Raw genomic sequence first — 24,687 nt, 5'->3', positions numbered from 1 at the left:
ATAAAAAATCCCAAGGAATCTTTAAAAAAAAAAAAGCATCCTAGAACTAATAAGTGAGTTCAGCAAGGTCACAGGATACAAGATAAACATATAATTATCAATTTATTTATACTAGCAGTGACCATATGGATACTGAAAGTAGAGACAACAAAAGAAAATAGGCAAATGGAACTATAACAAACTTAAAAATTTCTGTTCATCAAAAGAAATAATCAAAAGAGTGCAAAGGTGACCTACAGAAGGGGAGGAAATATTTGCAAATCACGTATCTGATAAAGGATTAGTATCTAGAATATATAAGGAACGGCAAAAACCCAACAAAAAACCCAAATAGCCCTGTTAAAAAATGGGCAAGACTTGAATAAACAATTCTCCAAAGAAGATATACCAATGGCTAATAAACATATGAAAAGATACTCAACATGACTGATGTTAGGAGCAAGACAAATCAAAACCACACAAGATATCACCTCGATAGCCACTATTAAAAGAAAAGAAAGTAATAAGTGTTGGCAAGGATACTGAGAAATTGGAAGCCCTTGTGTACTATTGGTGGGAATGCTAAATGGTACAACCATATGGAAAACAATATGGAGATTCCTCAAAAATGTTTAAGTAGAATTACCATATGATCCAGCTGTCTACTTCTGGGTATAAGCTCAAAAGAATTCAAAGAATTCAAAGCAGGATCTCAAAGAGGTAATTTCACACCCATCTTCACTGTGGCATTATTCACATTGACCAAGGGGTGGAAGCAATCCAAATGTCCATTGACAGATGCACTGGGTAAAGAAGATGTGGTATATACATACACTGGAATATTATGATTCCTTAAAAAAGAAGGAAATCCTGTCCTACAACATGGATGAACCTCAAGGACATTATGCTAAGTGAAATAAGCCAGTCACAGAAAGACACATACAGTATCATTCATATGAAGTATGTGAAATAGTCAAAATCATAGAAACAGAAGATGGAAAAGTGGTTGCCATGGACTGGGGGAGAGACTGAACAGGGGCATTAGTGTTTAATGGCTATGGATCATCAATTCTGCAAAACGAAAAAGTTCTAAAGATCTGTTGTACAACAATTTGAATATACTAAACACTATTGAACTGTCCACTTAAAAATAGTTAAGATGATAAAAAAAAGTTTGATCTAGTCCCTAAGTAACATGTGACTAAGCAACAATTTGAATGAATGGATTAACTTGATTAATCCTAATGTTAACCTCTGCCTGTTACCACATCTGCTCACTTTTCGATTCAACTTCAAGTTCCAGGAAGACAGTGAAGTGTAGTGGTTAAATGTCTGGGCTTTGGAGTCAGGCAGACAGACTTGGAGACAGTCGGTTATGCCTCAGGTTCCTCAGCTGCAAAGTAGGATAATAATTCTCATCCTGAGATGTTATGAGGATGAAACAAGATGATGTGCATAAAGCCTAACCTGGTCCTGGCAGAGATTCGCACAACAGGAGAAAGCTGTCACTTCACCACCAAATCAAGATACTCTATGACTCCCTTGTTGCAATCCCAGAATGCTTATTTGGTGATATAATATCTTGTAACATTATTTTTCTCGTTTATCCAACTAGTTTGACAGTTCTCTTAGGAACATTAAGGTTTTCATACATAAAAGCTCAAGTATTCTGCACATAGTAGGCATTCTGGGCTGCCTTTATGATGTGTACCTGCATCAGAGCACCTGGCCAAGGGGGCTAAAATACTAGCTACACTCTGCTGCAAAGCGAGCACCCACAGAGCTGCATTTACCCAGAATGTGGGTGTGGCGGCGGGGGTTCTTTGGCTATGAGTTAGTGGGCATTTCATACTCACTTCTCCGGGTGCTTCTGTGGAGACTCCATGACACCTCCCTTGTGCCTTCACCCTCTAAGTGACACAAAAAGTTGTATGATCATCATTGATCTATGTGTCTTTTCTAGTGGAACCTAGTTTCCTCAGGACCAGTGCTCTGTGTCCACATGATTAGTCCAGGCACCTGTGCTCAGGAAAGTGTTTAATACTCATTATGGACTGAATGATAGCTCTGGAAGAAAAGTTCAAGAAGGAGTCAGAAAAAGCGCAGAGTGAGGACAGAATTACAGATGAAATGTATGAAACTAGAAGTGGGAGGGGTATGTAGGCAACAATTCCTAGTTATGGCTCTGAGTAGAAACATTATAATGCTAGATCAAACATCAGGTATAGCAGATGCACAAAGTAGAATCTTAGCATCTATGGATTACTACAGCCTTTGTCCCCAGCATGTCCTATGCTGAGTACTTTACAAAAGAAAAGGAGGCTTCTCCTCCTGTCACTGTTCTATAGGCTGCAGGAACTCATCTTGCATCAAGTCCTTGCAATTCAGAAAAGGAGGAGATTGGTTTCACTGTGGTTTTCAGGTCTTGAACCAAAACTTTTTTGGAGGTTCCACCAAATCACAACCTGTGACTGAGTCTCCCCCTTCGTAAGATTCCCATTACATAGTTTTTTTTTGCTGGAAGTTCCAACAAGCCTAAAATTGCAGTTAATCAAGAAAGCAAGAGGAAAAAATTCAGCAAAGGATTTCCTATTACAAGGATAGTCAGCTTCTGAAAAATGGAGTGCCAACATTGAGCCTTCTTTCCTGGAGTGGGCATTTTCTCCTTGGAACTCATCAGATCTTAGTGTTCCTGTACAGAATGGATTAACTTTCTACACTAGGTTTCAGGAATAAATGGCAGGAATTATCTAAGTGACAGTCTAACTTTTAGGTGTCAAAATTTCCTGGTATGTAAATGATAATGTACAGAAAAAGGAGACGACACACACTCAAAGAACCTGTAAATCCAAGTCCTGCCAACAGCCAGGAGAGTTCCGTGAACTTAAAAAGACTCCATGCCAGAAGCATGAGCCAGCACTGCAGAGGTTATAATTTCTTTCTCTGCATCGTGTCCTCTGCATTGTCTAATGCACATACGGAAACTGAAGCAGTGCCAGAGTCATTTCTTTTCTCAATAACATTAAAAACAAAACAAAACAAAAACAACACGAGCCACAAGGTATTAATTCTGAGGACTTGGTTTACTCGCAGGCAAGTGCACACCAAGGGCACTCTGTAGCTTTTAGCAGTCCAAATGTTTCCTAGTGTCTCACACCCACAATATTTCCAAATTGAACCCTCAGCCTGGAGCAGAGGTAGAGGTAAATGGGCCAGGTGTAGAAAGAGGACTTAAATTTGAGTTTCAGGTTCAAGTACAAATGCTGTTTTAAACAAGGTCATTGCTCAACCACAACATGATAATGCAAAAATGGTATCTGCCAGGGGAAGAAAATGCAGTGCTTTGAGAACTAGAAAAAGCCATTAAATTCAGAGCCTTGAGCTTCATTGGTATCAGGGCCTTCTGGAACACTGATTTTTCTATATAAAGGAGCAAAATGAATACTGCCTCTGCAGCTGAATGCCTTTTCCATGAAGAGGTACTGGCTGATGGGAAATCAAGGATCATGAGTATGTTGGTGGCATTTCCTAAATGTATTCCAGTGTGTATGTATTCTAGGAGTCCACAGTGACTCCAAGAAACAGACTACCCAGGAGATAGCCAGGCCTTAAGGCAAGAAGGCTGTACATTAACATTGCTCAGTGCCCATAAGGTTATCCCTTTATTAGATTAGATAATATTATATGTTATATGCTAGGCTGTTAAGCATACAAATACATATAAATAAACGACAAGCCACATAATTACCTGACTAGTTTTTACCACCACTCACCACTCACAGTGATTAGATTTTCTTCTGCCCATGCCAATGCAAACCAGTTGATCTGGTGCTGTCGACGGTGTAATGATTCCTTTAGTCTGAAAAGCTAGCAAGCAACGAAAGGCAAGTAACAGTAATTATCAGGGCCCAGAAACGTTGTCAGAAAGAGTGGCTGGCGGGGAGAGGGGGTCCAAACCGATTTGTTGGTCCTGTATCTCTTGTTCTGGTAACAACCCTCCTCGGCCTTAGGCGGACCCAAGAAATCTCAGGAGTGGCGGGTGAGACAGAGAGATGCGAGGTGACCCGGGCTGGCCAGGGCCTCCCCACCGCGGCCGGCCAGGGGGGTTCGGTAGCGCACAGAGGCGAGGCGAGCCTGGGGACCCACGGGAGGACCAGGGAGCAGCGCGGGGCCGCCGCGAGGCGCCCCCGCCGCAAGTTTCCGCGCACGTGGCCGCGGGGCGGGCCGCGCTCCCCCCGCCTCGCGGGCTCCCGGCGCGGCCAGGGCGCGCGGCGGCGGGCGGGGGCGGACCCGTGCGCAGGGCTCCTGGCCGCTTTCCAGGTCGGCGCACTAATACGGGCGATGAGGCTTCGCGGCTCCAGTCTGACTGACGCCGGCTGGGGCCGCCGCCGCCGCCGCCGCTGCAGCCGCTGTCTCGGTCCCCGCCGCCGCCGCCGCCGCCGGGCCCTGCAGCCGCTGGGCGCGCGCAGCCAGGCAGTGAGTGCGCGGCGCTTGGAGCAGGCGGCCGGGGACCCACGGCGGGGGGCGAGGGGGGGTCAGCCAGACCCGGGAGGGGGGGGGGGATGAGTGACATCGTGGGGGACAGGTAAGAGATGCCCTCCCCAGCTCGCGCTGGGCGAGTGCGTGTGTGTGTGCGTGTGTGGCTAAGTTGTTCTTCCCCGAGGGAAGTCTTCGAGGCCCTTTGGTGGGTGGCTTGGTTCTTTGTACTCTCCATCCCTGTATTTCTTGGTGGAGCCTGTTTGGGGTGGGGTGGGGCGGAGGGGACAGCTCCAGGGGGTTGGCCTCGCGCCCTCCGCGTCGCCCCAGCCGCCGGCAGGCGACACCTGGGACCTGTGGGAGGATGCTCGTCCCACTGTGGGGGCGCTGGCTGTGCGGGGCTGTGGCCCAGGGCGTGGGTAGGGATGTGCGCTGGGTCTCCGGCCCCCCCTCGGCTGGGCACCGCGCGGGGGTCGAGCACTGAGGACTGGCGCAGTGGAGACCCAGACTTAGAGCTGGGTAACCGTTGGTTGTGACCGAAAGTTGGGGGGGGGGCAGTGGAGAAATCGGGGTGGGGGTAGTAATTGCGACTCAGCTGGTCTCCCTGGCCTTCTGTCTCTTAGGCTTTTTACTCTGCTTACCTTTGAGGCACGCGAAGAGGGAAGGGAAAAAAAAAAAGTTGGGAATGTTGTTCAAGTGTCTCCGGGCAAGCGCTTGGATTGTGTTGGGAGCTGGGATGTTTGTCTTTTCCTTCGCCTGCCATTCGGTGCCAGCTCTCCGCAGAGGGGAGGGGGGCGAGGTGGGGAACAGATACAGGAGACTAACTGACGCCAGCATTGTGATCGGAAGGAGGAGCGCGGGGAAAACATTTTTATGGATGGCTAATCGCTGACAAGCCTTCCCGTTACTATTCCTTCCTCCTCCCACCCTTGACAGTGGAAATTTCAAATGATAATTTAGAAATACTCCGTTGACTTGTTTCTGGGTTGGAAGCGGTACTCTGAGAAATTGCCTGCAAATGATGTAAATCTAGTTTTGGAATAAAATTGCATGTAAATTATTTACCCAGTAATTAACAGTCGGATGCACACCCACAGGATACTGTGGATTGCTTTTAATGGATCCAATTTACAAGTGCCATTTCAGTGGTTTGCCAGATTTCTTGGATGCTCTTTTGGAAGTGTGGTTTAGCAGGAATAATAGAGGATAACTAAAGTCGTAAGGCATTTAATAATTCTATCTCCTTGGCCATCACTGAGCAGAGCTTTGTGGCATCCTTCAGAGTGAGAGAAATGTTCATACTACCAACATATCTTCTGGCTTAGGAGTCCTGTCGGTGTGAGGGAATGCCATGGGATGTTTATATTTTAAAAATAGTGACCTATATTTAAAAAGGAAGTAAAAATGAAACCCAGACACATTCTCCTAACTCCATATTCAATACGTCTTTCTATACTTGTAGGAAGCCACGAACAAGATTTTGGACTGCTTTCAAGTTCGTGGTTATCCAAGAAGGACACTGCAGATAAGAAAATGATGTAATAGTTTGTAAGTAAGGAGCATTTTAAATATGACAAAAGTTTAAAATAATATATCAGAAAAATAACTTTTAGCTATAATAATTGCCTTCATTGATGGCAAGACAACGGTCTTTAGCAGACAGCCTTCAGCCTTTTAATCTATTCTGACCCAACCAACTCCCATTTTTATGCTTGACTGGCTATCTTTGTCAGAGTTGTTTTATGCTTCAGCTCTGTGGTTTTAAGCTAGGTTTAAGAGAATGCCAACATATTCTTGATCTGAGCAAACTCATTTTTCTCAGTACAGTGTTTACTAAAGATCAAAGGTATAAACAAATTTTAGGTGAAACCCCTAAGTGCTTTATAATCCTGGCATCTCTGTCATGAGCATCTTAAAGTCGCATGAGCTATTTGACTTTTCTCCTTGTAAAATATTTTTCTTTTACTTCTATGTCTTCAGTTAATGGCTAATCAGGGAATGTTCACAGATGTCAGTTCCTGCATCCCTGATTGCCCAAGACATGGAATGAGAAAGAAGAGGTTTGTTGACTTTTTTTCTTTTTTAAATGAAACCTTGCCAAGGATATCTATAAGTAATAAACAACTGGCAAATTTGTTTATGTTTTCTGTCCTTGTGGTCAGTCAGAGGAGAAAAAAAATCTGTCAAGAAATAGTTTCATAAAGATTAAGTATTCAGTTTCAGTGTTACAAATAGTTTAATTGTGATTAATGAGAGTGCAATTTCCTTTGTCAAATTGGAGAGCTGATGTTTCATGAGTGGTCACTGTAGCACTTAGGCAGCTAACTAGTTTATATCTTATGTTCTCTCTGCAATAAATAAAATAACAATTTCATCGTATTCTGTTCTATTATTTTGGAAATAATACTTACCCACAGAGTGTACTCTGATTTAAGGTAAGGTAAAGGTTATGGAAAATGAAGACTTTTTTTAATTTGCAAAACATACTAATTAAATTTTAAGCCTCCAACAAGGCTTAGTGTAGATTTTGTTTACTGCTTCTAACATTCGGAGAGGAATTCAGAAACAAGGAAGTGACCAGAGTAAAAGAAAAAATATAGCAGTACAGTTGAAAGCATGAATCTCTTCAAATAGTTGTAATTCTAGGCTGTTGGATTTATATTTCCTTGGTTACTGTTGCTAGTGAGTTGAAAAGTTATTCTAAAGCAAAAAAAAAAAAAAAGCAAACAGTAAATTCATAAGTAGTTGCAACAGTTTGAGTATGCTTTATAGATTTTTTTTTTTCTGTTAACCTAGTGAATGTCCAGGTCATGAGTTGTCACATAACAAAAAAATAAACAATTATCCCTTGGCAATAAACTAACCTTTTAAAATAAATATTCCTATAAATAGTGTCTCTTAAGAAACGTGTGCTAAATAAAGTTGTTAAGATTTCAGAGGAGCTGTTAGCATTAGACGCCATCATACCCTTGAAAGCTGGGTATTAATCTTGCCAGTGCACTGCATGCTGAGACTTCCACCCCAAACCATCCTGAAGACCGTGTTATGTCTCTCCTTTGGTGGCAGCCTCAGGCTGACCCCAGACCGCTTTTTCAGGTTTATCTTCCTACTCCTTCCAGATTTTATGCTGTCATTGAAGTAATGGATTATAATTTCCCATGCATGTCGTGGCTTTCCTCTTTCCTGCATCTTTCTTTACTCATGAGAAGGCCTAGAATGCCATCCCCTGCTTCCCAGCCTGTCATCTGATCCTCAGAGCTACCTACATCTGCTCATCTCTTGTGGCCCTGTACAGGTGTTGCCTCCACAGAACTTCCTAATGACCCTGGTCTCAGGTGTGTCCTCCTTTGAGCTCCTATGGCTCTTTGCATTTTCCACCGTTGCCACAGCGTGTCTTGTATTAAGTTACTCGTGTGCTAATTTATTTCTTTTCTTCAGTCAGTGCTTTCAAGTTCTGTGAAGGAAGGGACCGTGTTTTCATCTATCTTTGTCATTCCCTTAATACGGACCACAGTGCCCAACATAGCGGTCAGTCAATAAATATTAATTAAATGACACATCTTTCACTGAACCCATGTTTTTTTTCTGAAATAAAAATCTGTAAAGGAGTTTTCCCCCATACAATTGATCTTAGCGTTGGTTCCATCTTTCAAGAAGCCAGTGTTGAACTTGAGCTGAGGACTTTGTTAAGAGGCTGTGGAGAATTAGCCCTGAAACCCCTCCAGTCCTATTGAGCTTCTTCTGAATATTGTGGCTGAGCATTACAGTCAGGAAAGCTTATATGATACTCCTATTGCATTAGCAATTTTCCATATCAGATTCACTAAATACACAATGGAAACCATTTAGCAAAAAACCCCCCAGATTTTAATGTGATATGGCTGCTGCAGTGAAACTCTAATGTGATTGCACAGAAAATTGCTAACACGATAGGCTGACCCCTCTCCCCACCCCCACCATAGCCACAGCAAAATTGATACTGTTTTTAGTGTATATGTTTCAAACTATGCTCAAAAAAGAAAAAAAAAAAAGACTGCTGCTGAGATGAGCTTCTGTTTTAGTCTGGTTGGATCTATAAAGGGTCTTGTTATCAGCCTTGTCAGAGAGCTGAATCTCCCTTTTGTGCCTTGCTCCTTGTGTTACCAAACAATGCTAAATCATTTTGCAAAATGCGTCATATTCTGTTAAGTACCTCAGAATTAATAGAGATAATATAATGTAAAAATATAATTTGTGTATAAATATTATGCTTCTATAATACATTGGATTTCACAGTTTTAATTGGGAAGTCTAATCAAGTCAAAACCAATTTTCTAAGAATCAGAGATTCTGACAAAACTTGAAATTCAAAACTTAAAATGAAATGCAAAAACATTAAGAAGCAAATTATAAATATGTGTATGCAGCTCTGTATCATTTTAGAAGTCATAAACACTGAAAAGATATTGGTTTTTCCCCTTCATTCTCTAACCCACGTTTAATTCAAAGACAGAAATTTAACCCATGAAAGGAGTCCTACAAAGTTCTGATTTTTTCCTATAAAGGCAATTTTGATTTTCTTTCTTGGGGGGGAATACTAAATATCAATTTTTTTTCTCTCTTTTTGTGTTGTGATTACCTCTCTTTTTGTGTTGTGATTCATATACAAACATGAATTTCCCCTTGGGGAAATTTAATATTTGATCACTTCCTTTTCCCCTTTTGCAAATTTAATTTTGAAGGACGGTAAGTGGAAAACATGTATTCCTCAGTCATGAAATGGTTTAGTGCAAAAGTAGTGAAAAGCGGTCTTTGCTTTCTAAAACATTGCAATTACCAGGGATGACCATTCATTCCAGAATTGCAGTTGCCAGTTTTTACCGCTGGGCTAATAATCTGTAAAGTGCACAAGTGCTCTGGGGGCCACCCTGACATGTTGACACTGGAGATTGGTTCTGAAACCACCTAGGGAAGAGGCTTTGGGAGTAGTAGAAGTGTGAGCACTCTGTAAGTGGCAACAGCTTAGGCTGAGAGCCGATGCTGAGAGCCATTCCCAGCTGGAGCAGGCCCAGAGCCTTCACCAAACCCTGCTTTATCCCAAGGAATATATTCTTCCACGTAGCCTAGTGTTTTTCACTTTTGATCTGTTAAATTGCTTGAAAGCTGATCAAATGTCGATTTGCTTTGGTTAGTGTGTTTGTGACTGTATGTTTCGATTTGAATTTACGAAATGCAAAAATTGTGCCGTGAGTAGTGTGGGTGGGAGATAGACCCGGAACTGTAGATTGGGACAGTTTATCGGAAGCCTTTAGGAGTTTGTCCTGAGTACTTGTGGGCTGTGGGAGGTTTAGAGCAGACTTTTTTTTTTTTTTTTTTTTTTTTTTTAATGGAGAGTTTGATGCATGGTGAAGTTCAACCGATGTGCTGGGAGTTCGTTTCTGAATTCTTGTATCTAAATTTAACTGACTTAGGAGCCACACATTTCAGAAAATAACTCCGAAAAGGATTTACAGATTCCATCAGAGTGTTCCATCTTGTGGTAGAATATTTGACTTCTACTATTCATACTTCATTATGAATCCATTAATCCATCTTGTTTTATTCTTTGCTAGGAATCACTCATGAGAGAACTGGAGTTTGACTGGAGTAGGAAGGAGGAAGAGTTAACTGAAAAGTTTGTGCATGGGCTCAGTGGTGAGGATTCGAGGCACCTTAAGCTTGGACAGGCTTATGCATGTCAAAGGCAGACATCGCTCATTTGGACTGGTGTTAGTTTAGAAGGTCTCCGTGGGCTGGCCGAGGAACATATCAGCACTCAGAACATTGTTTCTCTGGGCAAATGCATTCCAGTTTCCAAATGACTACCCCCAAACTGGCACAACTTGTTCATAAAGTGGTACTGCCGGTGATTAACGGTTATGATTAATGATATGAGTGATTATGGTTATGCTTATGATTAATGGTTATGATTGATGATGTGAATGACTGTGAGAAGCCAGTGAATGTGGAAAGTGAGAAAATGTGTTAAAGCTAAAAAGATTTTAGTTCCCGTGTGTTTTTCTTTCACTTCTTGGTGCATTTATATCATTCTTTCCCTGTTTTCTAAGGGCAGGAGAATTTCGCTTTTAGGAGCAAAAATTAGATCAGATGTTTGTCAAAGACAAACCTGTGTGTCCCCCATGCTTCCCTTAGGGCTTATTGGTTAATTGTGTTTACATAAAACAGTCATTAGGTGTTGGCTGTGTTTGCAAACAATTGCAAGCTGGTGCCCAGGTATTATTTCAAGGGAGTGGCACTTCCTTTCTGTGGTCATTCATCTAAATTGATTGCAAACACACATTTTAATTTTGTAAAAAAAAAAAATTGTATGGATTATGTTTGGTGTTTTAAAATGTGATTTTTGTGGGGCTCCTGGGTGGCTCAGTCGGTTAAGCGTCTGACTTCGGCTCAGGTCATGATCTCATGGTTTGTGGGTTCAAGCCCCGTGTTGGGCTCTGTGCTGACAGCTCGGAACCTGCTTTGGATTCTGTGTCTCTCCCTCCCCCACTCACACCTCTCTCTCAAAAATGAATAAACATTAAAAAAAATTTTTTTTTAGTAAAATATGATTTTGTGGATATATCAATTGGTCTAGAAAGTGGGACTTATAAATTTGGGGGCTTATAAAGGTTATTCATTCAATCGTTGTTTGTTCTGTGCCTATTGTACTTACACTGCTTGTGAGGCCCCAAGCCCTAAGGACCATATAACAAAATAAAGTAACAGAAGCAAATAAAATCTTGATTTCCAGGATATCATAGCCTAATTAGAAAGAGAGTGGTGAGGAAGGCAAATATCAGAATATTTATCAAATGGTAAATTTCTTTTTTTTTTTTTTTAATTTTTTAATGTTTATTTATTTTTGAGACAGAGGGAGACAGAGCATGAACGGGGGAGGGTCAGAGAGAGAGGGAGACACAGAATCTGAAGCAGGCTCCAGGCTCTGAGCTGTCAGCACAGAGCCCGACGCAGGGCTCCAACTCACAGACTGTGAGATCATGCCCTGAGCCAAAGTCGGAGGCTCAACCGACTGAGCCACCCAGGCGCCCCGGCAAATTTCTTTATGCAAAAAAAGAAGTAATCTATTTGGATTTCTCTATATTTTTTCCTGGTTAGAATTCCATTTTTACTTTGTGAATTTTGCATCACCCTTGAGAAAGATAATTAGAATGATCCCATTTAGTTTAGGATTCTAAATAAAAGTGAAATACAAGGTATAATGGGAATAGAGATTCTTGCCGTAAGTCCTTGCAAGAAGTTAAGGAAGCTGACGATGTCCCTAGGCCTGGAATTGTACTACTGTGTCTATCAAGAGAAGAGACCTTGCTTCTCTGGTTTTCTTCCTTAGGAGGAAACCACCCATGACCCTTTTAATAGCAGTAATAATAATCTTCTGTAGCCTGCCTGGCAATAATGTGTTTAGATTCCTGTCTCCCCCCATAGAGTATAATATCACAAAGCAAAGAGACCGTGTTTTATCTTAAAATACCAGCACCTAGAATAGGTGTCTGGCTCATCCTTGATGCTTGATACATTTAGTTTCTTCCTTCAACCACGGTCCTTTCTCTTCCCTAAGATATGTTGGTGTTTTGTAGAATAAGGTGGAAGGAAGGATAAGGCATTTGGATTTTAATCTGTAGACAAAAGAAAACTATTACATTTTAACCTGTGGTCAAAAGAGAAATACTGAAGGGTTTGAGCAGGAGAATCACATCATCAAAGGGGCGTTTGAAAAGAGATTGAAGACAAATTGATATGGTACTTCTAAGTGGCCACATTCATACTAAGCAAAGCTGCCGAGATGGTATTTGACACACCATCTCCACTGCATGCATGTCATTGGCAATTAAAAATCTGAGTTTCTCCAAACAGCAATCTATAACACGGTTATTAGTGATTCTTCTCCATCAGTTTCTAATCTCCACAGCTCAAGCAGCCCTTGGCCCGGAAACTCAACCTCCCACAACATACACACATCAACGAAACTTCAAAAATTACCCATATACCATTTAAAAAAAACACTTAAAGTATTATTTATAGCCATTTAACACTTTGCAGGTATTTACGTACAGGTCAGTGTTCTTATAACAGCACTTTAAGTAGAAAGACTATTAAGTGCACAGGAAGGAGGGAAGGCATTATATATGCTTTTGCTTGTCAAAGGAATTTGTTATATTACATCAGCAAAGCAATGGCTCAGAATCAGAAGTTAGACTAATTATATAGGGCTTCATAATGTAGTAGTTGATGTCATCAATGAGACTGGATTTTACCTTCATTCGTGCAACATTTATTGTGTGCCAGACCTAGTGTTAGGCAGTTCAGAGCACTCGGTAGCATGGCCTGTGGCCTTCAGAAAGAGCTGAGCTTCTCTGGGGAAAACAAATAACCATGGTAAGGAAGCAAGTGTCCTCTGCTTTTGTGAAGGTGTATGCCAGGTGCTGTGGAAGCCCAGAAGAGCTGTGGAGAGCTCATTAACACTGCTGCCTGGGGCCATGGGGGAGGTTTCCAGGATGTAGCTGCTCACAGTCCTCAGGGCAGAGGAGAAGCAGTGCAGGGCAAAAGGAGTGAGGATTGATGAGTCTGGGAATGCCATTTGAGGAGAAAGATTGTGAAGAGCCTGGTTGGAAAGTGATGCTCAAATCATCAAATCTTATCCACCATACTGCTTCCCACCCTCCCCCGTGTAAAATACATAAATACACACTCATAATAGAAATTTGGAGACGGGACGCCTGGCTGGTTCAGTGGGTAGCACATTTGACTCTTGATCTCGGGACTGTGAGTTCAGTCTCCAACGTTGGGTATAGAGATGACTTGAGAAAAATAGGATGGCTCAGTGAGTGAAGCGTCCAACTCTCGATTTTGGTTTAGGTTATGATCTCAAGGTTTGTGAGATGGAGCCCTGGGTGGGGCTCTGTGTTGATAACTCAGAGCCTGCTTGGGATTCTCTCTCCCTCTCTCTCTGCCATTCCCCACTTGCACAGGCGTGTTTGCACAAGCACTCTCTCTCAAATAAACATTAAAATAAAATATTTTTAAAAAGGAAGAAATTTGGAGACCAACTGTTTAAAGCAGAAATAAAAGACTTTTAACTCCAACCCCTGGAAATAAACAGACTGTCCTAGTCTGTTTTAGTCTCAGTGCAAGATTTGTCACTAAAAAGTGTGCAGGGATCTGCTCTGGACTTGGAAGGACAGGCCGCTAGGGGTCCAACAGGGAGGGTGCTCTTGGGGGGTGTGGTGTGCAGATGAGGGGAGGCCCAGTAGGACACAGCTGCCTGGGTAGAGTAGACTCATTGAGGACATCTGGGATGGGGCATAGCTGAGAAATATGTGGAGGATCCATCCATGGGATTTGATGACCTAGGGAAGGTGGGATTGAAGAAGAGGATGAATAACATTTCCATGGGGTTGTTCTGAGTCTGTTTCTTGCTTGAGCAAGTGGGTGGGGAGTGGTGCTCCCAGAAAATATGGAGGAAAAACTGTTTTAAGAAAGCTAATAGGTTCCATTTCTTTCCCTTTTAAACAAAATAATAAACATTTTTTGAGCAGTTTTAGGTTCACAGGAAAAATTGAGCAAAAGGTACAGAGAGTTCCCATATACCTCCTACCGCACCCCCACCCCCCCCCCGCCCACATGCACAGTCTCCCGTACTATGGATGTCCTCCACCAGAGTGGTGCATTTGTTACAGTTGATGATTCTACACTGGTACATCATTATCACCCAAAGTCCATGGGGTGTTGTACATTCTATACATTCTATGGGTTTGTGCAAATGTATAATGTGCAAATAGCCATTGCGATATCATACAGAAGAGTTTTACTGCCCTAAAAGTCATCTCTGCTCCACCTGTTCATCCGTCCGTCTCCCCAACTCCTGGCCTAGATTCCATTACTACATTGGAACATACTGCATTTAAGGATCTTGGAGTATGGAAGTCAGTGGTGGTCAAATTTTAATGAAAAAAAAAATTTTTTTTTTAAACCAACAGGGCCCTTAGATCAAAGAAGCCTCATTAAGTAAAGCTGAATGAAAACGGGCTGCTTTGGTGGAAGGTGGCAATCTGCAGAGGGACGAAGCCTAGTGCTTTGCCATTCTTCTGGTGTCCAAGTCCATCCTGCCACTCTCTTGCTGCTGTGTTGGAGACTCTGTGGTCTCCAGAATTTTGAAGAACTGCATGGTAAGCAATTCTGGAGCTGGAAAGAAGGGCTGTAGTTCCCAGATGCAGCGACCTCAAACTCTTGTGCTTTTCAGAACTGGTGTCTGCTTTTCAGGAGCTTTTTCATTTTGTTTTGTTTGGCTGGTTTTGGTCCCTTTCCTTGGGGCCAAGCCACCAGCTTTGATTTCACTTTGCTGTCACGCACCTGCTGGTGGCATTCCTCATCTGTCTCCCAGTTTGCTGTTCTGATTTGCTGTAAACTTCGAAATCCTGTAAACCCGCTTGTTTAACCTAAGTCGCAAATAGTCGCAAATAGGTCCTATGTGATCTTTTCTGTACAGACTTGATAACATCCATTTTGGCAGGTACAGCTCTTTTTTGCTTGTTGGTAGTTCTCAGGTTTTGTACAGTTGGAACTGCTGGATAGTCAGATTTTATACAGTGATCATCTCATTTCTCTTGGGGTCCATTTATCTTCTTGCCTTTTCCCTCTTTCTGACTGGTCCTGGAGTTATGTAAGAAGTATGTATTGCGGCCTCAGGAATATCTGTCCATCAGCTCTATTGGGTGAATTGTAGCATTTCATGCTGATTAGGAAGAAAATGATGTCATAATTTGATTCCTAATGAGACGCTAATATGTTGAGATGGTTGAGATACTGTTTTTTTTTTCTTTTTATGTGAACATTTGTCCTCTTTTTTCCTTCTTTGTCTCTGATGATTTTCTGATGTTGTTTTCCTTTTTTTTTTTTTTCTTTTCTTCTTTTTTTGGCACCTTTTACTTCTACAGTGAGGCATGTAGGAGGAATAAGTAGAAGTGTAACCACTTGTTAGTAATAAAAAATAGTATCTTTGCATTAAGTTTACAGTGCTCAAACTGCTTTTGCACACATCCTCTCAGTATGAAAAGCAGTGATTTTTCTTGCAGTTTTGCAGAGGAGGAAATAGGATCAAAGTGGTTGATTACTTAAAGGTCACATTAGTGAGGAAGCTAGCATTCAGTTTCAAGTCTTCTTCCTCCACGTCCTTCCTCCAAATATTCACTATATCGTGTTGCATCTTTTCCTGGAGGCACTAGTTACATTGTGGGCCCTTCCAAACTTAAATAATACAATACCACACTTGTGGGGTGGTCTATAGCATCTCTCCAAGAAAATGCTGACGATGTAAAGAAGAGAGTGTGGTGGGGTGCCTGGGTGGCTCAGTCGGTTAAGCGTCTGACTTTGGCTCAGGTCATGATCTCTCACGGTTTGTGAGTTTGAGCACCACGTCAGGCTCTGTGCTGATAGCTCGGAGCCTGGAACCCACTTTGGATTCTGTGTCTCCCTCTCTCTCTGCCCCTCCCCTGATCATGCTCTGTCTCTCTCTCTCTCCTTCAAAAATAAATAAACATTCAAAAAAAAAAAAAAAAAAAGAATAGAGTGTGGAATGCTAGAAACTTACGCTGTAATCTTCCCAAGATTGTTTTGACATTCTCTGACGACAGTCTTAAGAGTTGCTTACCGTTAAAATGTTCAGTCATGCTCTTACTGTTCAGAATAGCACGTGGAAAAAAAATGTGTAACATTTTAAGTCTACCTTAAAAGTGGCCCAAACGCTTAGGTGTATTTGTTAGATCCCCTCTTTGCTGCTTTATTGCCTGTTCTTCTTCCCTTTCACTATAAAATATCAAATAGGCAATAGAATTATAATCTGTCTCCAAAGGTGGTAGGGAGAAACAGTAAAAAATGTATCCTTTTTATTAAACAAACAAACAAACAAAAAACAATTCCATGGGCGCCTGGGTAGGTCAGTCAGTCGGGCTTCTGATTTTGGCTCAGGTCATGATCTCACGGTTCATGAGTTCCAGCCCCATGTTGGACTCTGTGCAGATGGTGCAGAGCCTGCTTGGGATTCTCTTTTCCTCCTTCTCTCTCTGCCCCTCCCCTGCTCGCTCTCTCTCTCTCTCTCTTTCCCTCTCAAAATAAATAAACTTAAGAGAAAGAAAAAAATAAAAAATAATTCTAAATCTCCACTGAAACTTAAGAAATGATAGCCAATCAACATTGACATTCTAGCTGAAAAATCAAACTAGATGAGTGTTCAAGACGACCATATCCCAGGGATTTAAGTAAACGTAAATCAAGCCTATCCCAGTGACCTATTAAGTATAAATCCCAATGACACCAGTTTACTTCAGCACCTCCTGTCATGAGCACAGGGCTGCCTATTATAGCCCTGTCTTGGTGTAGGCAAAACATATCACTTTTAATCAGGACCTTTTGTGAAATTCAGTACTAATGTAAAAAGTAATGAAGCTGATTTTGGAGTTCTGTTTTAAAATGAGATTGTGTGTATACTTTATGCACGTGCGGGTTTTGATATATTTGTGGGATTTTATTGGATGAGACTCAGGCAGTCATTATGTAGTTTGGGCCACAGTTTACCCAAATCCACAACTGTTGACAAAGATTAACTTCAAATATTCTGGTACTTAGTTGTGTATTATAGGGTAAATTTATTAATCCAGTAACATTTTCAGGTAGTAGGTTCTATTACATTCCTATTAAGGAGGGGTCATAAAATCAGTTTTATGAAAGAGTGAATTTCAAAGTCTGTAGACCTTCTAATGGATTTGAACACACAGAGATTCTGGAGTATTAGTAGATTTTAATACAACTTCAAATATCAGATGTGGGGGTGCCTAGTGGCTCAGTCGAGTGTCTAACTCCTGATCTTGGCTCAGGTCATGATCTCATGGCTCGTGTTGGGCTTGTGCTGACGGCATGAAGCCTGCTTGGGATTCTTTCTCTCTGTCTCTCTCTCTCAAAAATAAATAAACATATATAAACATATAGAATAAATATCAGATGTGTTCGTGCATGAAAAGACTTCTATTTCTGCTTTCTTTCAGAATGCTCACAGTTGTTGAATCTATGGATGTTTTTTGAATGTAATTATTTGCTTTGACTGAAGGAATTTTATAGTTTGTATTGTAAAAATAGCTGATTCCAAGAAAATAAAGCTCAAAAATATTGATCGATAATATGTAAAATTGCCATTGGTTGGTTCTGGGATAGACAATAGATCTCATTAAAAAAAATAATCTTTCTGGACATTGTTCTGTATTTTCACCTTTTCTTAGCGTAGAAACAAATGATATTTTTAAAACAGTACATTCTTTCTCCCCTATGCTACAACCATCAGAGAAAATTGATATGTTTACATGAATCAGCATTAAGTGGAAGAAAGGATCTGAAAGGCAGGCAAAATGCCGGGGATGGCACAAAACTATGCCTGTCCTTCACTGAGTATGGGCTGTGGAAATGAGATTATCCTATATAATTGGGCCTGGGGTTTGTGTGTGATGTCCTAGCATTTTATATTATCAGGGATTCTGATTTCTTTCAAGACATGCATGTACCAATGGCACATTATTTTCCATCTCAAATTTAGATAAAAACCTAAAATTCTGTTAGTGGGAGACATTATTTGTAAAATCCCTTATTAGTGGGAGCAAATTATTGTAACATTTGGAGTGAGACTTTTTCCACTGTATTTTATTGTGATAAAACACACAAAATTTACCACTTTAGCCATTTTTAAGTGTGCAACTCAGTTGTATTAAATTCATCACATTGTTGTGCAACTATCACTACCACCCTTCTCCAGAACTTTTTCACCCTCCCCAATTGTGACTGTGTCCCCTTTCAACAGAACTTCCCATGCCCCTTTCTTCTAGTACCTGGTAGCCTCCGTTCTATTTCCTGTCTTTATGAATTTGCCTATGCTAGTTACCTCATGTAAGTGGAATCAAAATTTGCTTTTATTTTTTAAGTTTAAATAAACTTGTTTTGAGAGAGAAAGAGCACACTTGTGCACACAAGTGGGGGAGGAGCAGAGAGAGAGGGAGATGGGGAACCTCTAGCAGGCTCTGTCCTGCCAGCACAGAGCCTGACTCAGGGCTGGAACCCGTGAACCTCAAGATCATGACCCAAGCCAAAATCAGGAGTCAGACGCTTAACCGACTGAGCCACCCAGGCGCCCCAAAATTTGCTTTTTTGTGTCTGGCTCATTTCATTAGTGTAACATCTTCAAGTTTTATCCATGTTGTAGCATGTATGAGAATTTCTTTCCTTTTTAAGGCTGACTAATATTCCATTGTGCATATCTACCACATTTTGTTTACCCAGTCATCTGTTGATGGACACTTAGGTTGTTTTTCTCTTTTGGCTGGTGTGAATACTTCTGTGAATATTGGTGTACAAGTACCTGAGTACCTGTTTTCAGTTCTTTTGTGTGTACATCTAGAGATGCAATTACTGGGTCATTTAGTAATTCTGCATTTAATTTTTGAAGAGCTTCCAAGCTGTTTGCCACAGTGGCTGAACCACTTTATAGTCTCACCAACAATGCACAAAGATTCTCCTTTTTCCACACCCTTGCCAACACTTGTAATAGCTATCCTAATGAGGGTGAAGTGGTATCTCATTGTGGTTTTGATTTGCATTTCCCTAATGACTACTGATGTTATGATGTTATCATACAATCATATGCTTGTTGACCATTTATATATCTTCTTTGGAGAAATGTCTTATTCAAGTGCTTTGTCCCCTTTTGAATAGTATTGGTTTTTCTTTTGGTTGTTGAGTTATAGGAGTTCTTTATCTATTTGGGATATGAATCATTTATCGGATATGTATATATATGTATATATATGTATTTATATATATGTATATATATGTATTTATATATGTGTATATATGTATTTATATATTATATATATTTAATACTTTATATACATTTATAATTATAATTTATAATTATATATTTTTATATTTTATATATTTTATGTATATATTATTTATAAAAATTTATTTATTATATATATTTTTATATATGTATATATTTATATATATGCATTATATATATTTATATATATATATTTTTTCCACCTACTTCTGTATGTGATTTTTCACATACTTCTGTATGTGATTTTTCACATACTTCTGTATCTGATTTTTCACATTTAAGAGTTACTTCTGTGGAATTTCATAACATTTGGTCATCTAAATAAAGGGAATCACGTATGTTTTTCAAAAGTCTTTTGTTTTTAAAACTAGTCTTAGATCACATTAATTTTGAACAAATCATGGTTAGATTAGAGGATATCTAGCCGGCATATATCAGTGTGTGATATAACTGTCAGTGAAACAGCATTTCAACTGCAAACAAAGTTAGAAGGGACATTTGGCTTTTTGTAGGTTTAGAAATTTGGATCACTGAAGAAAATTAGCTGCCATCACTTCAGAGTCTGTTTTCTCAGTGTCCTCCTAATTTAAAAGCTTTCATTTGGGTTAAGAGAGTTGTAAAGCACCTAAATTAGAGATAGGAATTTTTAAGACTTGGTTCCAGTTCTGCTTTTGATATTGATATATTGATAATGTTGAAAATCCAGCAGCAACTAAACCAAAAAACAAAGACATTTAAAAAAGTGTAAGACCCAGTGCCTGGATGGCTCAGTTAGGCCAGCATCCAACTTCTGCTCAGGTCATAATCTCACGGTTTAGAAGTTCAAGCCCCGCCCCAGGCTTTGTGCTGATAGCTCTGAGCCTGGAGCCTGCTTCGGATTCTGTCTCCCTCACTCTCTCTGTCCCTCCATGCTCAAGCTCTGTCTCTCTCAAAAATAAACATTAAAAAACAAAACAAAAAGTATAAGGCCTTTGGAACAGAAAAACAATGAGAAATATTTTTAGTCTCGCTTATATGTGGAATCTAAAAAAAAAAAAAAACCAGTGGGTCACCTGGGTGGCTCAGTCCGTTAAGCATCCAACTCTTGATTTTGGCTCAGGTATTCATCTCAGGGTTACTGAGATTGAGCCCACTTCAGGCTCTCTGCTGACAGCATGGAGTCTGCTTGAGATTCTCTTTCTCCCTCTCTGTCTGCCCCTTTCCCACTTGTGCCCAAGATCTCTCTCAAAATAAATTAAAAAATTAAAAACAAACAGAAACAAAACCAAGCTCATAGGTACACAGAATAGGTAGGTGGTTGCCAGAGGTTTAGGATGGGGTGTGGGCAAAATAGGTGAAGAGTGTCAAAAGGTGTACAAACTTTGAGTTACAAAATAAACAAGTCATGGGATGTAACATACAGCATGGTGATATAGTTAATGATACCATATAGTATATTTGAATGTTGCTAAGAGAGTAGATCTTAAAAGTTTACATCATAAGATAAAAATGGTGACAGATGTTAACTAGACTTGCTGTGGTGATCATTTTGTAGTGTATACAAATATTGAATTGTGCTGTACATCTGAAACTAATATAATGTTTTATGTCAATTATATCTCAAACAAGGAGATTTTTAGGAAGAATAGATTAGAAAGAAAGAATAGGATTAGAAGGGAATGACCAGGAGTCAATTTCAAGAAATGAAAGTCTAGGGGCACCTGGGTGGCTCAGTCGGTTGAGCATCCGACTTTGGCCTAGGTCATGATCTCGCGGTCTGTGAGTTTGAGCCCCGCATCAGGCTCTGTGCTGACAGCTCAGAGCCTGGAGCCTGCTTTGGATTCTGTGTCTCCCTCTCTCTCTGCCCCTCCCCTGCTCATGCTCTGTCTCTCTCTGTCTCAGAAATAAATAAAACATTAAAAAAAAATTTTTTTTAAATGGAAGTCTAGGGGCGCCTGGGTGGCGCAGTCGGTTAAGCGTCCGACTTCAGCCAGGTCACGATCTCGCGGTCTGTGAGTTCGAGCCCCGCGTCGGGCTCTGGGCTGATGGCTCAGAGCCTGGAACCTGTTTCTGATTCTGTGTCTCCCTCTCTCTCTGCCCCTCCCCCATTCATGCTCTGTCTCTCTCTGTCCCAAAAATAAATAAACGTTGAAAAAAAAAATTTAAAAAAAAAAAATAAATAAAAAAATAAATGGAAGTCTAGGCAGAGTTTCTCACCTACTGGCACTTGGGGCCAGATAATTCTTTTTTTTTTTTTTTTTTTAGGTCTTTATGTATTTGTTTTGAGAGAGAGAGAGAGTGAGCACGTGAGCAGAGTAGGGACAGAGAGAGAGGGAAAGAGAGAATCCCAAGCAGGCTCCATGCTATTAGCACAGAGCCCTACCTACATGGGCCTTGAACCCACAAACTGTGAAATCATGACCTGAGCTGAAACCCAGAGTCACACACTTATAACCGACTGAGTCACCCAGGGGCCCAAATAATTCTTTGTTGTGCACACTGTTCTCTGAGTTGTGGGATGTTTAGCAGCATCCTTGGCCTCTATGCACTAGATGCCACTGAGGCCTGCTCCCTCTGGCCCGCTTCTGGCAACCCAGAATGTCTCCAGACATTGCCAGATGACCGATGGGGGGCAAGGTCACCCCCTCTTCCCTCACTGAGAACCATTGGTCTAGGATGATGAGAGCCTGACCTGTGTTCTAACAGAAGAATGGTGATGAAAAGGGGAGAAAAAGTGAAATTTTGAGTAGAGGAGAGGAAGACAGTTTCTGATACTTAAAATTTATTAAGCATCTACTATTTCTTGGGCACCAGCACTAGGAGACATAGTCATTTAACATAATTAGTAATAAATATTTATTAAATGCCAATTTTTTGCGAATGATTGGAGCTACAGAGGTGAACAAGGTAGTCACATCCTTAAAGACTTTGTTATTTAATAGAGGAGGGACATATATACAAACAAGTTATGATCCAAACTGAAAATAGTAATGTGTATAAGGTACTGCCTGAGAAGAGGATTCTATCTACGATACCTGAGCTGCACTTGAAGGATAAATAGCAGTTTCCCCTCCTGTGGTGGGCTTTGCAGAGGAGGTGGTGAACTGCCCGTGGTCTTTTTTATAGATCCTAAGATGAAGACCAAGTTCATGCAAAGCTCCTCCAGGCTGTTACCTCTGTCCAGGGAATAAAACTCTCAGACCATAATTATACCTAGGACGACTACATGGGGCAATTGTGCATTTTCCTCCAGGCTTCAGTAGAGCAATTAGCACCTGGCAAATCCCAGAGCTATGCGATTTTAGCGCTAGTTTATTTATTTCACATACCGTGTTAAATCATCCTCAGTGCAAGAAGATTAGGAGATGCATATCTAACTCCCGTAATAAGTCAAACTCTGCCAAATTATATCATTAACACTTTGTTGATTTTGAAAAATTAAATAAGAGGCATATTTGCATCCTGTGGTTAACAGTTTCTTTTTTAACCCGTAGGCGTACTGTAATGGAACCTGGAAACAGATGGAACCATATGGCTTTATTTGTGGGGTGGCAATATGTTGCTTAATCTCATGGGAGCAGTATTTGCTATTATGTAAAAAAAATACAATTAATCCATGGCAGTTTATGTAATATATATTCAACAGGAGTGATACCCTTCATCCTTCCTTAAGTATTTACATTTTAAACATTTTGCAAATTGAAAAAGAAAGTAATGAACACCAAAGAAAATTTGCCAATGCATCTATCTTAAACTGCCCTACATGTACTTTAGCTCTGCTATTTCTTCATTGGCTTCTGTCCCACTAGAAACAATAGTGTTCAGACTTGCTGATGTCACTACCCAGTTATTTAATTTGACTAAATGCGATAGGTGTATTTATTTAAGATTTTGTTCAGAATTTTTTTTAAAAGGTCAGTACGGTACTTTTACATTGCAGGGGATGTTGTGTGATATGATTGTAAAATTAATTAACTTATCAAGAATAATTATTTACATATGCTAAAAGCCATGGAGACTCTTAAGATGCAAAAGCTATTTGCCCTTTCAGTTCACAGAAAATAATTCACTGTTATTCATTCTGTTTCATCTTATCTGATGTTTTGTTTTTGAAAAATATAAAATGTTCAACGTGCTAGTAACTAAATGGTTTTTAGTGTTAGTACATTTCAATTACTAAAGACTGACTCACACACCAGAATGGCTCCTGCTGCGCATGCCCTCCTGGCAATATGGTTTTGAAAGGGTCCCTTGGCACTGGAGCCTGAGACCTTAAATTGCCCCTCCTTCTTGCCATTTCAACTGTTCTTTGACAGGAGTTGCTCAACCATAGTTTTCTCTTCCTTTCCTCTTCTCCCACCCCCATTACTTTCTGGGAGCTGTGAGTGACTCTGTGAGCCCATTCATTCATTTAGTAAATATTAAACAAGCTAGGCTCTATTTTGTGTGCTGGGGTACAACAGTGAACAAAATGGTCAAAAAATTCACATCCTAATACAGTCAATGTCGTGGGGAGGAAAAAGAGACAATAAATAATAAAAATAAGTAAAATACAAAGCAATCTTGAAAAGGGAGAACAAAGTTGGAAGGCTCACACTTCCCAGTCTGAAATATCCTAGAAAGATACAGTAATCAAAACTGTGGAATTGGCGGGGCGCCTGGGTGGCTCAGTCGGTTAAACGTCCGACTTCAGCTCAGGTCACGATCTCGCGGTCCGTGAGTTCGAGCCCCGCGTCAGGCTCTGGGTTGATGGCTCAGAGCCTGGAGCCTGTTTCCGATTTGTGTCTCCCTCTCTCTCTGCCCCTCCCCCGTTCATGCTCTGTCTCTCTCTGTCTCAAAAATAAATAAACGTTAAAAAAAATTTTTTAAAAATTATATAGAAAAAAAACAACTGTGGAATTGGCAAAGGATAGACACAAAGATCAATGGAATAGAATTGACAGTCCAGAAATACACCCGAGCATCTGTGGCCAATTGGTTTTTGACAAAGGTGTTAAAACCACTCACTAGAGGGGCGCCTGGGTGGCTCATTCAGTTAAGTGTCTGACTTCAGCTCCGATCATGATCTCGTGGTCTGTGAATCTGAGCCCTGCATCGTGCTCTGTGTTAACAGCTCAGAGCCTGGAGCCTGCTTCAGATTCTGTGTCTCCCTCTCTCTCTGCCCCTCCCTTGCTCACACTCTGTCTCTCTCTCTCAAAAATAAACAAACATTACAAAAATAAAATAAAAAATAAAACCATTCAACAGAGAAAGAATAGTCTCCAACAGATGGTTCTGGGACAACTGGAGAGCCACATGAAAAACAGTGAAGTTGGACCCCTACCTTATACCTCAGTTAATGT

The 24,687-nt window shown here is 40.8% G+C and overlaps 1 protein-coding gene across 9 annotated transcripts in view; it reads left to right on the top strand.

Annotated features, from left to right (window-relative positions):
* The first annotated feature begins 2,085 nt into the window (after nucleotides 1-2,085).
* The window catches only part of SMAD9 (SMAD family member 9), an 80,745-nt gene continuing 58,143 nt past the window's right edge, over nucleotides 2,086-24,687 (top strand). The window contains exons 1-3 of one of the 9 annotated variants that reach the window (XM_043577059.1): nucleotides 2,086-4,455; nucleotides 5,918-6,003; nucleotides 14,469-14,657. The gene's annotated coding sequence lies outside the window, so the exon portion shown is untranslated. The remainder of the gene's footprint in view (nucleotides 4,456-5,917; nucleotides 6,004-14,468; nucleotides 14,658-24,687) is intronic. The other 8 variants (XM_043577092.1, XR_006296866.1, XM_043577068.1 and 5 more) reach the window with 8 other exon arrangements.

The sequence above is a fragment of the Prionailurus bengalensis genome, chromosome A1, assembly GCF_016509475.1.
Source record: "Prionailurus bengalensis isolate Pbe53 chromosome A1, Fcat_Pben_1.1_paternal_pri, whole genome shotgun sequence".
Classification (NCBI taxonomy): domain Eukaryota; kingdom Metazoa; phylum Chordata; class Mammalia; order Carnivora; family Felidae; genus Prionailurus; species Prionailurus bengalensis.
This window is presented reverse-complemented; position numbering and strand designations above follow the sequence as displayed.